Below are 5,934 nucleotides of genomic sequence, written 5' to 3'. Positions count from 1 at the left end.
GGTTCTATTTCACGATATTTCACTGTTTAGCGTGTTTTATCCTTACTTGTGCAATTTCTAAGAAACTTCCCAGAAGGTCACCCATCCCTGTACTACTCCAGGTCAAGCACGCTTAACTATGAAGTTCTGATGAGTAAGTTACTGAAATGTATATGTATGTTGTCAGTATAACTTGTATAAATTAATTCATTTAAGTCATCCTCAAATATACAATCTCATATTTGTACTATAATAATAATATATAATAATTTTATATTACGAATAATAATAATAATAATAATATATTTAGTTATTCTTTATTTATATGTACTTACTTTTATAATTAACATCTACTTATTTCTATTTAAAATTATAATTTAAATTATTTAATTTTATAATTTATAATGATAATATAATTTATAAAATTATAAATATTTATTTATTACATACCTATAAATTAAATTTTAATATTTTAAATAAATTATTAATTAATTTAATATATTTATTTACCTTAAATCAAACATATAAAATTAAAAAAAAATGTATTTATCCTTGTTTTATTTTCTAATTATCAACTATTAATAAAATACTAATTTAAAATCTTATCTAATTATATATAATATTCTCATATCAAATTTAAAACCAGATATTAGTTATACAAAAATATTAAGATCATATAGTAAATTGTCAATAAAATTTTAGTTAAATAATTTAAAATAATTAATGTTTCAATTATATTGTTAATTAGCAAATAATTTATTCCAAAACTAATTAATTTTTTTATATTAATTATTAGTAAAATTTAATAACTTTTAAATTAACAATTAATTGGATTGATGAAATTCAACACACACGATGAGTTATTGAGCGGAATAACTTTACCAAGAGTTATTTTGTAAGTTATCTTATATCAAACATATAAAATTCAAAAAATGTATTTATCCTTGTTTTATTTTTTAATTATCAACCATTAATAAAATACTAACTTAAAATCTTATCTAATTATATCATAATATTTTCATATCAAATTTAAAACCAGTTCTTACATTTTCGACAAATATAAATTTTTCTGAAATATTCCATCAATAATATACCTTTTCGTACAAAAATTTTCTCATCGAAAATATAAACTTTCCGACAGATTTAATTTTGTTTTTATAAGAAATCATCTTCGATTAATATAACATTTTGTATATATGATTTAAGAGTAAAAGATTTTCAATTTAACGGTTGAATTTACAAAATTCACATTTAATATAAAGTTATTGAGCGGTGTAACACTTAGTAAAATTTACACCGATGTAATTATAACCCCCCCCCTTATATATATATATTAAATGTGACTTTTACTAAGTATTACACCGCTCAATAACTTTATATTAAATGTGAATTTGGTAAATCCAACTGTTAGATTAAAAGTTCATATCTCTCATAGATTATATATACAAAACTATATATTAATCCAAGATGATTTGATACTTCATTTTTATAAAACAAAATTGATGTAATATATTCATTTCAAAATACACTAAAATATAAACACTTTGATTACCTTCCAGTTATTGTTCAATTTTAACAAAATTTGATATACACTTATAAAGTGATATGAACTTTCAATTTAACGGTTGGATTTACAAAATTCACATTTAATATAAAGTTATTGAGCGGCATAATACTTAGTAAAAATTACACCAGTATAATTATAACCCCCTATATTATATATATATAGGGACGGATGCACGTTTGGAATAGTGGGGCACTTGCCCCCACTACTATTTGACATATACATAATTTTTTATCTAAAAAAATAATATATTTTAAAAATAAAAATTATATTCTAATAAAATAAAAATATAGATTCAGAAAAAATATTATTTATTTGATATCTGTCAAATTTTTGAAAGAAATTAATTCTCATGTGATAAAAAAAAATTTCTTAATAATGAATTAATTTTTTAAAAAAGTTTAATTATAATAGATATATGTATATATATATATATATATATATGTCTTAATATTCACATATATAATGTAATATATTAAAATATATAATTTTTTGATAAAATAAAATTTGTACCATGCATGTTTATCTTTTGTATTTTTTATTTATTGTATACGTTGATTGAAAAAATCAAAATAGTATTGTATATATTGATTAAAAAATTAAAATAAGAAAAATCAGAAGATTTATGTTTCATTTAGAATTTTTATTATAAGATATATTTTAAAATAAATTATCATCTAAAAATATATATTAGATATTAAAAACATATTTATATCATAAATAAATTAAACTGGATTTTTATAAAATTTAACATTTTTATTTTTATATTTTTAATAGTGTTAAAAAGATGGATATTTAAAATAAAATTAATAAAATTTAACATTGTAAATTATTCAATAATATGTGATCTGATAACTCAAAAATTAAGTTATAAAGATAATTATATTTATTTATATACTCTAACACATCTTACATACAAGATAAATTCATAAGTTTGTTGAAAGATAAATTTATATTCTAGTCACGATTTTGAAATTATATAAAGAAAAAAAAATCGTGTACCTCATGTTAAAGGAAGTATATATAAAATTGTTAATAAAATATAAGTTCATTAAGATAATATACATAATACTTAAAAAAAAACTTTTAAATTCTAATAAAAAAAATTGTCTTGTAGATTGCGACGGTTTACTATAAATCGTCGCAATGCTGACAATTTTGCGACGGTTTATGACTAACTGTCGCAATGTTAAAAAAAATTTGCGACGGTTTATGATTAACTGTTGCAATGTTAAACAAAGTTTGCGACAGTTTACGATAAACCGTCGTAATGTCGAACAATTTTGCGACGGTTTATGATAAACCGTCGCAATGTTAAACAAATTTTGCGACGATTTATGATAAACTGTCGTAATGTTAAATAAATTTTGCGATAGTTTACGATAAACCATCGCAATGTTGAACAATTTTGCGATGGTTTTGAAAAACTGTCGTATGAAGGGTCACAATATCAAAGCGACGACGATTTCTAGATAACCGTCGCAATTTGTCCGTCGCAATTTATCATTTTCCTTGTAGTGAATCTCTAATTCTTCTTATTCACATTTCGTTCTATAATTTGTTGTATTAATCCTTAGGGTTCCTTGGGAACCCATAGACACTTATAGATTCACACATAGAGAAAATCTCACATATCATAATGCAATCATAATATAATATCACAATCAGAACATAAGAGAATACATAAAAAGCATAAATTTATAGTCAATCAAATTTTGGGATTACTCACCTCATGTATCAAATAAAAACAAACAAAATTGGTGCTCCCTCCTCTTTAGATCACAAGAGCGCTCTGCTAGACAACTCTAACCTTACTAGTTTATATACTTTGTGAGACATTCCTAGTCTTACTAGTCTATATATAGAAGGAATACTAAACCTTAACTCATGCATAACCAATTGGTAAAAGTCCATTAATCCACTATCGATTACTTCCCCCTTGAAATTCAAATAATTATATATAATAATTAAACCAAAATTTATTTCTTCTTATCAAATAATGTGACACCCTCTACCCCGCATATCATAACTCAATAAATTTAAATATAACATTTAATAATCAAACATGTTTAAAGAGTATCACATTTTTAACAAACACAATCAGCAGAAATTACAAAGAAATAAATCTCAAGTTTCCAAAATAATAACATTAACATCCTAATCTAATCTTATCTATGCCCCGATGTCACATGTCCTATCAGAGCATAGCCCATAAAGAAGCCTAAGCTTCACGACCAACATTCTCAGCCTCATACTGATAATCACCTGTATAACAGTCAGAGAAAAACAACACAAAGAAAAAGGGAGTGAGAAAACATCTCACTCGGCTCACAGTGTAGAAATATATACCAGATAGCCAAGCACAAACAAAACATGTATAACATAGATTAATAACAATATCACATCTTACTCATTCAAGGCATATTCATTTGTCATATAACATCAAAAGACACATGTATGGACACGGACTACATTTTATCATGCATGTGGCGCCAGTCACTTATCACGTAGTATATTGCCGCTAGCAATACACAAAGAGTAGTCTAGGAGTACATGCCGGGACACAACCTCTGCGCACTCTCACTAGAAGGACATACTACCAGAGTCTCGTCAGGATAGCTAAGCCGCGCAAGATACATCCCATGCACACAATGGGCGAGACTGGGACTTCCAAACCGAGCCATCCCCAAGGACTGATCCCCACAGTTTTTACACTAGGGGGCCTTCTCTGGCGGCGTATTCCATATCGTACCCTTATCACTTTATGCAAATGATGCATGTCAAACAAGACTCTATGCATTCTCATATCACTTTATCACTTTCCATGGTCATTTCTCTTTATCACATTTCATATCTCATTGTCACATTATCACATTATCTATCTCATGGTCAATCATATCTCATGGCCATTTCACATCATATTTCATCATCACATCATATCACATTATCATCACATTATCATCACATCATATCATTAGAAACATCACATTCACATTATCATATCATATTCATAACTTTCACAATCATAATCTCAACAGAATTTCTATTCATACACACATATTAACCCAGCAATTAGAACATACAAACAATATGACATACAACAAACACAGGATTGGGGGCCAATCCCACTACCAAGCATACAATCCCACACCCAGAGCGAGGTTTCTCACTCCCCCCTTACCTGGATGACAAGCGCTGAAACTAAAGAAGAGCTTCCTCCTCTAGGCTCCTTCTACTAGGATAGAACCACCTCCTATGGATTCCTCTAGGTCTTCAAAGAGAAGAAGAGGAGAAGAAGAGAGTATAAGAGAAGAGAGAATGAGAATTGAGGGATGGTTTGCAATGGAGAAGTGAAGGGCTATTTATAGCCTTCAAGACACATTAAAAAATGGAAAATAATGAAAAAATCTTAGACAAAACTAAGTGGAATGAATTAGTGAGATGAATTATTAAAGTTGGTGGGATGAATTAATGGAGTTGGTGCCATGTTCTTTTCCTCATCGACTTTAGCTACTGATTTGGACCTTATAGACAGCCGAATCTGAAAATATTTCCTTCATGAAAGTTGTAGGATTTTCTCTTATCTTTCCATAGCCACCAAGTTTGTATCATTTGAACAACCACCGACCAAGTTATACCCCACAAACCGAGGCTTGCCAATCAGTCCAGCGAGAACCAATTGTATCAATCAAATTCCAATTTTGACCTCCTAAACGACCGATTTTGCAAATGGCTATTTCTGTAAAAGTTGTGCGTTTTTCTCTTATATTTCCATTGACACCAATTTTGCATCATTTGGACCATCACAGCCCAAGTTATGCCCTAAACACCGAGGTTTGCCAGTCAGCCCAGCGAAAACGATTTTATTGAAAAGAAAGTTTACAACTATCTAATTAAGCCCAACAATATACATATATTTCTAAAGCCTACAATTAAGCATAAATGAAATGTGAATTAGCTACAATTGAAGTAAAATATAATCACAAAATTATGACCAAATACCATATAATAATAATAAAAACTGGGATGTTACAAATAACACTCATAATCAATGTTTTAAAAATCAAATCGGACCGACTGGTTAGACCGGTTGAACCAGGAACCAATGGTCCAGCCGGTCCGAATCTTGAGTTGGATCGGTTATGCATTCGACCCGTTTCAAATCGGAGTGAACTGGTCAATTTTTCGGTTCAATCAGTGAATCAGTGGGTCAAACTAGTGGGTCAAACTTGTTCAACTAAAAAAATTTAAAATATTTTTTTTTATGTATTTCTTTATACAAAACAAAAATAAAGATAATTTTAAATAAGAAAAAAATTAAATTTTAAGATAGGATATGAATTTATTGAAATTTATAAGTATAAAATATATTTAACATGAATATTTGTTTA

The 5,934-nt window shown here is 27.4% G+C and overlaps 1 long non-coding RNA gene across 1 annotated transcript; it reads right to left on the bottom strand.

Annotated features, from left to right (window-relative positions):
- Window positions 1-3,566: 3,566 nt before the first annotated feature.
- On the bottom strand, window positions 3,567-5,570 carry LOC145956817 (uncharacterized). The gene is made up of 2 exons (XR_014433079.1): window positions 4,725-5,570; window positions 3,567-3,808 (listed from the first exon to the last, which is right to left on the bottom strand). It is a non-coding gene; the product is annotated as an uncharacterized LOC145956817 (long non-coding RNA).
- Between the last annotated feature and the right edge of the window lie 364 nt (window positions 5,571-5,934).

This window comes from Cajanus cajan, chromosome 4 (genome assembly GCF_000230855.2).
Source record: "Cajanus cajan strain Asha chromosome 4, NIPB_CcT2T_4, whole genome shotgun sequence".
Taxonomy (NCBI): domain Eukaryota; kingdom Viridiplantae; phylum Streptophyta; class Magnoliopsida; order Fabales; family Fabaceae; genus Cajanus; species Cajanus cajan.
The sequence above is the reverse complement of the archived record's forward strand: the minus strand, read 5'-3'. Positions and strand labels throughout refer to the sequence as shown.